At 36.2% G+C, this 12,316-nt stretch overlaps 1 protein-coding gene across 2 annotated transcripts in view; it reads left to right on the top strand.

Annotated features, from left to right (window-relative positions):
* Window positions 1-3,048: 3,048 nt before the first annotated feature.
* LOC106873581 (probable G-protein coupled receptor No18) overlaps window positions 3,049-12,316 on the top strand; it is a 182,713-nt gene continuing 173,445 nt past the window's right edge. For both annotated transcript variants that reach the window (XM_052974336.1, XM_052974335.1), the window contains exon 1: window positions 3,049-5,112. The gene's annotated coding sequence lies outside the window, so the exon portion shown is untranslated. The remainder of the gene's footprint in view (window positions 5,113-12,316) is intronic.

Here is a 12,316-nt window from a genome sequence, read left to right as displayed (position 1 = left end):
ATATATATATATATATATATATATATACATACATACGCGCACACCCACACCATACGGTTGCATGTTTTCTTTTCTTCGGAAGATTTTGCGAGGGTTTACTGAGTTGAAGCTCATAGTACTTAATGGTAGTTGTAGTAGTAGTAGCAGCAGCAGTCTCTCTCTCTTTCTCTTTCTCTCTCACTCTTTCCTTCTCCTCTAAACTCCACAGACCCCCTTTCCCCACCGCACTGATCTTTGTATGCTATCGCGTAGGAATTCTAATGCATGGCACGCGCTTGACTGTGGGTTGACTCGTAAAGAAAGATGTACGTTCTCGGCTCGTCGAATCGAGGATCCTGGTTCGATTCCCAGATAGAGCCATTTCATTTCACTAAAAGGGTTTTTAGGTGATAGAAAAAAAAACAAAAACATATTCAAGAATATCCTATAAGGTGAAAATCAAACACGCCATTCATTATATGTAATTATATTTCTTTCTATGTTTTTTTTTATTTTTATATATTAATTACTAACGTAGATGAAGGCGTAGCTCAGTGGTTAAGACGGTCGCTTTGCAAACTTGTGGCTTCGGGTTCAATTCTACGATTCATCACCTTAGACAAGTGTCTTCTACTACAGCCCCGGGGCGGCAAATGTCTTGCAAGTGAATTAGGTAGAAGAAAACTGTGCGGAAGCCGGACGTCCATATGTGTGTCTATTGTCTGTGTGTATTTTGTGTGTGTGTGTGTGTGTGTGTGTGTGTGTGTGTTTGTGCGCGCGCTCAAATATGTTTGTATTTATGAGTCCGTTTGACCTGTGCCCTATTTATCTTAACGGGTTAACCGTTTCACCCCACTCTCTCTCTATTCCTTTTCTACACACACACGCACACGCACACGCGCGCACACGCACTCACACACAAGGCATAAATACTGCAGACACTCATATATATATACATACATACGTACATATATATATATATATATATATATAAATATACATACATACATGTTTAAACAGCGATTCGACAAAAAAGACACCCAAAATATCTGATTTAAAAATTAAAAAGAAGAGACCGAAAACAAACGTAAATAGTGTGAGTTGACTTCTTCGGTTAACACGCATCAAGGTCCTGCCCCAGCATGGCCTCAGTCTAATGACTGCAACAAGTAAAAAACAAGCAGCTGCAAAGTTACACATCTCGTGGCGGGACAGAGAGATTTAGTCGATCGTAAGAACGCTTAGTATTCAGCTAGAATTTATTGTACTAACTCAGCTGTCGCATAACATCCGTATTTATGTTGTCATTAAGTTTGCGGAAATCAGTTTGCGTATTCGAGCGCAAGTTGTGAAGTCCGGTGAGTAAAGCGCCTGCACTTTCAAAGCTCGGTTGAACACTTTGAAAGCTCGGTTGAAACAAAGGGTCTTAAGTCCTGAGTGAACGGTGCACACCCGCTAAAACTGTTATTTAGTATATTTTTTTTATATCAAAATAGTTATGTTCTAGCAGTTCCATGATATAATCTAATCGTAATTTGCCTTCAGATCCAATAATTACGATGATAAAATAAAGATCAAATCAGGTTGTAGCTGTGTGATAAATAAAAATATCCTGAAGGTGCATCAGTCATAGCACCGGCCCGATATCACACAATGCCATAACAACAATCATACGCCACAAGATCTTTCATTTGCAACAGTAATATTATTGGGAACAATATCAGACAAAACAAAAAAATACGACTGATGAAATAAGGGGTTAAAAAGTCGAGGCTATAATGTGAGAATCATTATTAAATTCTTCAAAGGCTGTCCGAGAGTTTATATCTGAAATGGGACCATACTTAAAGAATAAAAAAGAACATTCACTTTAACAATACGGGCAGCCTTTAACAAGAAAGACAACAATAAAATCAGCGATAATATTTACAAGAGAGAAAAGTACTGCAGTAGTAACAGTATTTATAATAATAAAGACTAGAATTTATTATTCTTTTTTATTTGTAATTATATCGTAAAAAAATAGCATGAAAGGGTAACAACGACCGCAAATGTAAGTTACTGCGGGATTAGATAGATAGATAGATAGGTAAATAAATAGAGAGAGAGGGAGAGAGAGAGAGAGAGAGAGAGAGAGAGAGAGAGAGAGAGAGAGAGAGAGAGAGAGAGAGAGAGAGAGAGAGAGAGAGAGAGAGATAGGTAATGCATAAACGAAAGACTGCATTAAGTGTAAATCATATATGAATATATTTACATACATACACATATATGTGTGCTTGAGTGTGTGTGTTTGTGTGTGTGTGTTTGTGTGTGTGTGAGTGAGTGTTTGTTCGTTAGACAGAGAAAGTGAGTGAGAGAGCAACAGAGGAAGAGAGAAAGTAAGAGAGAGGCATGGAGGAGGATAAGGAAGAGAAAGGGGAAGAGAAGAGGAGAGAGATGAGGAGGGGGAGTAATTCATTTGTGAGGCATGTCCACGTACATTATATACATACATACATGTATATATATATATATATATATATGTATATGTATATATATATATATATATATATATATATATATATATATATATATATATATATATATATATATATATATATATATATATATATATATATATGTGTGTGTAGTGTTGATGATGATGTTGATGAGGATGATGGTGATAGTAATGATGATGATGTAATAAATAAAAAAACTCCACGTAAAATATGCTATAAACTTGAATAGTACCTTCTGCCGCTCCATGAATGAAAACTTCCTCAGGTTCTCCCCCAACATGCCGCACCTCATCGGCCGCCCCCAACCGATTCTAGACATCCATATTTTGCTTATATACATACATACATACATACATACATACATACATACATATATATATATATATATATATATATATATATATATATATATATATATATACATATTGACGAATAAAGTTGCTTACTATGTTCTTCTTTTCTTTTTTCCTTTATTTTCTGAATTTGGATAATTTTGTTGTTTTGTTTTAATATTTAGTTCGTCCGACGAAAATCTTTAATTTCAATATTTGTTGACAATCTATTTTTTTTTTTTAATATCAACCCGAACTCACAATATTTTTTTAATAATTCCATTCCTTCTCTCTCTCTCTCTCCCTCTCTCTCTCTCTCTCTCTCTCTCTCTCCCTCTCTGGCTTTCTCTCTCTCGCTCTCCCTCTCTCGTTCTGCTCCCTCCTTCTCTTCTACAACCTCCCTCTTTCTCCCTCGTTTTTTTCTGGACTTCTGTACATACCGTATTGCATTGCCAGTCAGGTAGATCTGTGTATGTGTGTCCGTTTTTGTCTCTGTATAAGTGTGTATGTGTGTGTGAGTATGTATGATTGTTTGCGTGTGTGTATATGCTTGTGTTCGAGTGTACGTGTGCATCGATATATGTCTGTATGTATGAACATGTATATATATACATATATATACATGTATGTATTTACTTAGGAAAGTATATATGTCTGTGTAGGTCTGCGTAGAATTATGAATACCATACAGTTTATCGCCATACCTATATACGTATGAATGTGCTTACATTTGTATGTGTGTATTATGCATGTGGTATAGTGTTGTAACTTTTCTGTGCGTGTATCTTGACTAATTCAATACAATATTTACAGACGGCGTACCTAGATATCTGCATGCATGAGCATATAATATGTGTGTGTGTATGCTTATGTGGGAATGAGAGTGAGTCGGTGTGAAAATATAAGCACAATAATAGTTACAGATGCATGATAATAGCAAGAAATATAATCTTCTTGTTCGCTGTTGTTGTTGTTTATATTTTGTTTTCCGAAGCATGCTGCTAGTTTTCGTTTTCTTGCGTCACTGGAGAGAGTTTTGAAAAACGCAACATCAAGCGCAACAGCAACATTTCGAAAGTAAACTGTGCAGACTCCACAGCAGAAACATTTGACGTCACAATTGTGGTGGCAGCAGTCAGCGTGTGACTGGCAGGATTCCAGCGATGCCATTCAAACAGTCAGTTAGTTCCTCCCAGCACAAGACACACACACAGGCATTATTATTATTATTATTACTATAATACACAATACAAATAACAACAATCAACAAACAATAACAAACAACGCCAAAAAAAAACAACAAACAAACAAGCAAAAACAACACTGATAATAATAATAATTTTGATAAAATTAATAATAATAATAATGATGATGATGATGATAATGATGATAATGTTAATAATAAAAAGAAAATAAGGAACAAAAAGTCTATGGAATAAGAAGTATTCAACGAATGTTTTCCAAGACTTTCAACTGTTAAATTTAGATATTTATAGTTACTTCTGCGGGTTTGGATGTTAATTACTACTTTTCTTATTACGAATATCATTAATTAAGTTTACTATAACATATATTATAAATCCAGTATAATATAATAGAATATTAAAATTATAGCATATCATATTCTATTTATACGTTGCGATATATGAAGGTGCGCTACGCTTATAAAAGCGTTCCACGCACCGCACGTACGTACATCCATACAATTTAAGAAGACAAATATATACATTCTAGATGAAACGCTTCGCTGCTTCCAATTTAAATGTGGATTTCCTTCTATACCATATATTTTTAATATCTTATTTCTTCATTTCTTTCACTTCATTAAAATATATATCACATTTCAAACTTATAGCAACAAGACGATGTTGGATGACATAAATATTGATAATAATGATATTACTACTACGACGACTACCACTTCTAGTCCTATAAATACTATTAATACAAATAATAATAATAATAATAATAATAATAATAGCAATTGTAATAATAATCTTTATACTCATTGTTGTCGTTGTTTTTGTCGCTACCATTACTGCCACCAGTGTTTCAATGAAGAGCCTAAACAAAGTATCGCATGGCACATAAAGAAACATAAACTGACAAACTAATATATATACATATATACATACATACATACATACGTGTATATATATATATATATATATATACAGGTATACAAATGTGCGTGCGTGTGTGTATGTATATATGTATATGTGTATAAAATACATGGATTTGTAGTGATGGAGAGAAAGACTTATTTAAGTCTGAAATTTACACTTCGCTGTCACACACAACAGGTAAGTTCCAATCATTCTCTCACCTTTAAACTTCAGTTTGTTATCTGCAAAGATTTAATGCAATTGTTTTGTTTATTTCTGTTTCTCTATGTGTGTGTGTTTTGTTGTACTTCCATACTTTGTTAATATATGTTTTTTTAAAATTATTTACCGGTATTAGTCACATGTCACGTTGAGATTATTTTCTGCAATATGTACATACACATACACACACACGCAAGTACATTCACGCATACATAAACGCATATATACATACATAGACATATATATACATACATATATATACACACACACACACACACACACACATATATACTTGTATATATATATATATATACACATAGATACATATACATGCATACACACACACATATATAAATATGTATGTATGTATATATAATCATATTACATTAGATTTTGTTTAAAGCATGCACACATACGCGTGCATTATTTCAGTAACACACGCGAGCACGTGCACACACACACACACACACACGCGCGCGCGCGCGCGCATACACATAAATGCACACACATAAAGGCACCGGGAGTTGAAACTTCATGGAATTTAATGAATGCTCAGCTGAAAATAAATGAAAACCACTTAGTTTCCCTGATGGAGTCTGTATACATGCAGATATGTACGTATGCATGTACAAAAACACACTCTCAAACAGACACACACACACACACATATTTAGAAATTATATGTTCATGCATGTGGACATATATGTACGTGTGTATATGCATATATACTCATATGTGTATGTGTTTGTATGAGAATGTGTTTGTGTTGAATACGCGCGTGCGAGTGCGTGCGATCGCGTGTATTTCTTTCTTTCTAAAATACTTCGATTTCATTCAAATATCAACAATCCGAATGCACCATGTTTCTCTTTTGGCTCTGACATATTATTATTATTATTATTATTATTATTATTATTATTATTATTATTATTATTATTATTATTTTACTTAGAATCTCAAAACTTTGATAAACTGTCCACTAAAGGTTGAGGTGGAAATGTGTCCTGAAAGCACATCCAATGTATTCTACGGTTCGAATTACGTCTCAATCAATACGTTAACAACAAGAGCTTCTTTTTTTCTTTCTTTTCGCTCTTCAACGTAACACTTTATCCGATGTTGACGCGATATTTATTCTTCATCGTCTTCTTCTTTCGTTTAAAATACCATAGCTGTTAACTAATATCGGATACCTAGACTGATAAATATGATGGTATCAAAAGTTATAAACTAAAACTATCGTATGTATTATTGATTTATTATATTTACTGCCGCTGTAAACCGAGAGTTAGATATCTCATCACGTCTTGTCTGCAACGCCGTTTCAATTCCCAGTGGATTCCATTATTGCGCTTTATGACAGCATGAACGTTACACATTCGTATATCTTCGTAAAATGAATTATGGATCCTATGTTTAATTAAGATATCTAATTAAATTACATAAAAGTAATCTTTGTAATATTACATGTCGTTTCTGATAGTTATATTTGTGGTTGCTTCGTCACGGGTCAGCTCCCATGAGCAGAACTATAATCAAAGAGATTAGAACCGTTACCACCGCACCATTTCAAAACCACGTCTTTAAGACGTACGTCATACAATGCGTCGTTTACCTTTGGAAAGACTGCAGGTCCTGATTAGGGGACAGTTGTCTACTATTGATAGAAATTCATGCTTCCACATTGTGACTGCTTTACACAGTGATGATGTAATGACAAAGTTCCCACCAGGTCCGCCACTTATATTCACTGACAATGCCGAAAAGTATAGGTAAAAACATCAATAACACACCATCACAGTGCCTCTAGTAATCGTGCTATGCAAAATAGTGTCATATTGTCATTATCATTAAAATCGACCTTGTATTTAATCATATCGGGTCGATACAGTAAAGTATCACTCAAGTGCCGGCCTCGTTATAATCGAATCACGCCCTACCCGTAAGACTTTTGACGTTCTGCCAAAATTTGAAATCATCACCATCATCATCATCAGCAGCAGCAGCACCACCACCACCACCACCATCACCATCATCATCAGCAGCATCACCATCATCGTTAATATTATTATTGTGCTGTCCCCGAATGAGTTTATTGAAAGGTGGGTGAAAGTTGCGAAAATGGTACCTCTCTGAGTGTAGACCTGTGAGTCGGAGAGAAAGAATTAAAGAGGACATTTGCTCTTGGGGTTTGAGGAAAATCTCGGAGAGTGGGGCTACTCGATTAACCCTAGAGGCCCTCTTGTACCAGGAGGGCCACATTTCTATCATCCACCCCACACCTTTTAAATACCTTTGTAGGCCATGCATTTGTCCCTTCTTTTTCAGTGTATACCGTGCAAAACCCCATATTTTATACCTGTCTTTGTATTTTACCCCCATCCGTCACCCTTGTGGCAAATAAATGAAGTCACCATTATTATTATTATTATTATTATTATTATTATTATTATTATTATTATTATTAAAGACAGCGAGCAGAGAGAATCGTCAGCACGCCGGACAAAATGCTTAGCTGAATTTCGTCCGTTTTTACTTTCCGAGTTCAATTTCCACCAAGGCCAACCTTGCCTTTCATCTTTTCGGGGTCAATAAAATAAGTACCAGCTGAGCAATGTGGCCATTGCAATCGATTTCGCCCTCCCCTCAAAATGCTTCTCTAATATCAAGGCTCGAAATCGTCCTTACTTATCATTGTGATCTCCCCTTCATCTATACCCGTGTGGCTAATGAATGAAATTACTATTATTATCATTATTGTTGTTGATGATGATGTCGGTATTACTATTAAGGCAGCGAGCTGGCCGAATCGATAGAACGCCGAACGAAGTACTTAGCGGCATGTGGTCCGTCTTTACGTTGTGAGTTCAAATTACACTGTGAAGGATTCCGCTTCGCCTGCTTTTCTTCCAGAATCGATAGATAGATATATCCACCACCACCCCTAACACACACACATGCACACACACACATGCATGTATATCAACCAATATATATTTATATATAGATATAGCTTCATAAGTGCTCACGTACGAAACTGCCCTCGAGTCACTCTGTCGCTTCTACTATACCTTTATATCTATCTATCTATCTAGCTAGCTATCTACATACATGCATACATACATACATATACATACCTACATATGTAAACCACACAGGCATACATATATATAGACATACATACATGCATACATAAATACACACATACATACACACACCAATATGCGTCAGCATACGTCTATACAAGTTGTACGTATTATTGAAATTATTATTATTATTATTATTATTATTATTATTATTATTAGTAGTAGTAGTAGTAGTAGTAGTAGTAGTAGTAGTATCATCATCATTATCATTATTCTTGTTGTTGCTAAAAGGTGGGTGAATGAGCGTGAATGGCCCCGAGTGAACGGACCTATTCTAAGCAAGACGAAGATCGAGGGTAGACGAAGTGGAGAGATCACATGCCCTTGAGGTCAGGGCGATCGTGAGTATTATGATGTTTGCGCGAACAGCCCTTGGAAGTCCCTCGCTTTTGAGGATTTTCTTCTTAAAACCTTTTATTGTTATTGCCTTTTACACGATTAAATCCCACCCTTTGTGTTTTGTACCGTCCTATGCCATCCGAAATCTTTTATATAAACCCTCAGTGGTAAATAAACGAAAGATTACTAGAAGGAATTGTTTGCTTTTGTTTTGTACATGTTGACTCCAAGTCTCACCCAGAGACCCCAAGAGACAGCAAGTTATTTATTATTCCCCCATGGCTGTTGTGGGTTTTCCACGAGGTCCTTAAAGCGCCCTCCCCATTGGCAGTTTTAATTTGTTTAATTTTTCATTGTTGTTTATATTATTTACACGCTGTAAACCACATTGTATCGTCCTATTTTTGTCTTTTATGTTGTTGTATGTCTTTTAATGTTATTATATGTGAGCCCTTCTGGCTAATAGAAGAATAGATTATTATTATTATTATCATCATTATTATTATTATTATTATTATTATTATTATTTTTACTACGTCATATACTGGTCAGAAATCCCGCCGGGATCAACTTAGCTTTTCATCCAAGATGGGATGAAACCGTACCATTCAGGTACTTGTGGTCGATTCTTAAAGTGACAGAGAAAACAATATTGGTGTACAAACCATACGTCTGGGTAAGGTTACGGGTTCAATTCCAGCTGACGTCAAGGGTGCGTTTTCAGCTGTGATATGTATTAACGGCATAAACTCTGGGTTTCGATCTCATCGATTAACAACTTTCTCTAAATTGCTGGCCTTGTGCCTATGTAAGAAACAACGCCATATTCAACCTATCCAAGTGAAGAGATCAAGAAATTTTGCCTTAAAAGCAACACATTTAATTTCAACTTCTATTGTATGTTTGCATGTATGTATGTATGAAGGTATTTGTCCACGTATAAGTGTATGTATGTATATGTACGCGTCTAGTATGCACATGTATGTATATATATATATATATATATATATATATATATGACATATATATATAACGTAAAATATGTATATATTTTATTTATCATATATATATACACATACTGCCGCAGGCGTGGCTGTGTGGTAAGCAGCTTGCTCCCCAATCACATGGTTCCGGTTTCAGTCCCACTACGTTGCATATTGGTAAAATACTTTTTTCTTTAGCCTCGGGCCGACTAACAGAAGCCAGTATATGTATATATATATGTCTCTGTATGTATGTATGTATGTATGTGCGTGTGTTTGTTCTGCACCAGCGCTTGACAACCATTTTTGGTATGTTTACGTCCATATAAAGTTAGGGGTTCGGCGAAAGTGAGTGATAAAATAAATATCAGGTTTAACACACACACACACACACACACACACACACACACACACACACACACACACACACAAAATCCCAAGTACTGGGATTCATTCGACCAGAAATTGCCCACGGCGGCACCCCAGTTAGGCCACAGTCTAATGATAAGTGCAAGTAAAAGATAAAAGAGGGATATATATATATATGAGATATATGATCCGTTATGTTGGTAGGCAGAATGTTTTGTGTCTATTATTGTGTGTTCGATCCTCTGGAGTGGACTTTTGGGCAACAAGTGCCCCGGGTCCTCTTGCGTGAATTGTATCAGAAATTTAAAGGTGTATAATCGCCAGTCTCTGCATCACGCAGGAACTTTCTTTCGTAGAGTTCATGTGTCTGTGAGATATTCAAACTCTTCAGATGTCATTTGAAATAGGCAGCCATTCAGTTGATCCATCAACTGGATAATCACTATCGAAAACGAGGGAAGCCCCATCGTTCCGGGTTCAGTCCCAATGCCGAGCACCTTGGCCATGTGTCTTCTACCATAGCTTCAGGCCGACCATTTCCTTGTAAGGGAATTCGGTAGACGAAACTGTGTGGAAGACCATCGTATATATATGTGCCTCTGTGTATCTTTGTGTCAGCGTATGTGCCCTTCCCCAGCCCGCTTAAAGACCGTTGTTCGTTTGTTTATGTCCTTCTAACACAGTTCGGCAAAAACACAATTGCATATGTACCAGACTTCAAACGAAGTCGTCGCGTTAATTGCTTCGTCTAAGATTCTCCAGAGCTTTGCTCCAGTATGACCGCATTCCAATGACCGAAACAAGCAAAAGATAAAAAATAAAAGATATAATGTGTGTACGTCTGTGTGAGTGTGTGTGCACACGTATCTACACACATGTGTATGTATGCATGCATGCATGCATGTACTTATGTATGCATGTATATACAAATGTATGCCCGGGTGTTATACCCGTAGCCCATTCTTTTAAGATGTTGAACATATTTTGTATTTTGTAGCGGAAACGAATAGCAAATGCCAAAGCAGCTTTCATGCTATTTCGAACTCTGGAACACATCATTACAAGCTTGTGAAATGAAATGCTGGTGAGAGTGGGATAATACTCAACCTGACACTATTGTTGTTTAGCCCCAGGCCTGCCATTGTAAACCATATCAGTGGTCAAAATCCTTCCAAACATCCATGCACCCCTTTATTTAGACAATATAGATGCTATGAAGGCGTTGAGAAGCTGGCAGAAACGATAGCACGCCAGAGAAAATGCTTAGCGGTATTTCATCGTTCTGAGTTCAAATTCCACCGAGGTCGACTTTGCTTTTATCCCTTTCGGGGTCGATAAACTAAGTACCAGTTGCGTACTTGGGTCGGTCTAATCGACCTACTTCTTCCCCAAATGTTTCGGGCCTTGTGCCTAGAGTAGAAAAGAATATGGATGTTGCTAACGTACTTTTTAAAGACCTGATCAGGTGTGACAGTCTGGGGCAAAATTTGCCCCCCAGCCACATCGTTTCGGGTAGTTTCACTGCGACGCATCAAGGGGCTAGTATCTTCTACTATAGCCACGGGCCGACCAGAACCTTGTGAGTGAATTTCGTAGACCGAATCAGAAAGAAACCCGTCGTTTCTCTGCGTGTCTATGTGTGTGTTTATATATATATATATATAGAGAGAGAGAGAGATAGATGTAGATATATATAATTATAAACAAGGGCAAAAGAAAGAAGATTTCTATACCAACATGCTGAGAATAGACTTTAAACCGTCAATTATAGATATATATATGTAGATAGATAGATAGAGAGGTAAGTAGATAGATAGATAGATAGATAGTGATTGAGGGATTCACTGATTGATTGACTTCGGTTTTGTATTTGTTCTGCAAGCTCCTTCATGGTATTTCGTATTGCGATGTTGTCATTCGGGAGGGTTATTTTGCCATAAAGGACTCTTAAAATCCAGCTGATTGCCTGCTTGATCAAACAACCGAGTCAAGCAAAGGGATAGTTAGCTGGTTAATTACTTCATTAGTTAACTGTTTAATTAATAATAAAGCGAAGTGAACGACAACGATAGTCCTTCGTGGAAAAATTACTCTTCCCTCATACAATGCATATATGTGTGTTTATGTGTGCGTATACGTGTGTACGATGTATATGAATACACGGATGCTAGGATATATGGTACCAACAAACTATATATGTTGGCATATAATTATGCGTAATAGTACGGAAGCATGTCTATATACATGCACACATATATAGGGGAATGTATACATACATGCACATATATACATACATGCATATATATATATATATATATATATATATATATATATATATATATA

Source organism: Octopus bimaculoides, chromosome 18, assembly GCF_001194135.2.
Source record: "Octopus bimaculoides isolate UCB-OBI-ISO-001 chromosome 18, ASM119413v2, whole genome shotgun sequence".
Taxonomy (NCBI): Eukaryota; Metazoa; Mollusca; class Cephalopoda; order Octopoda; family Octopodidae; genus Octopus; species Octopus bimaculoides.
Note: the sequence above shows the minus strand (reverse complement) of the source record. Positions and strands in the feature narration are given on the sequence as shown.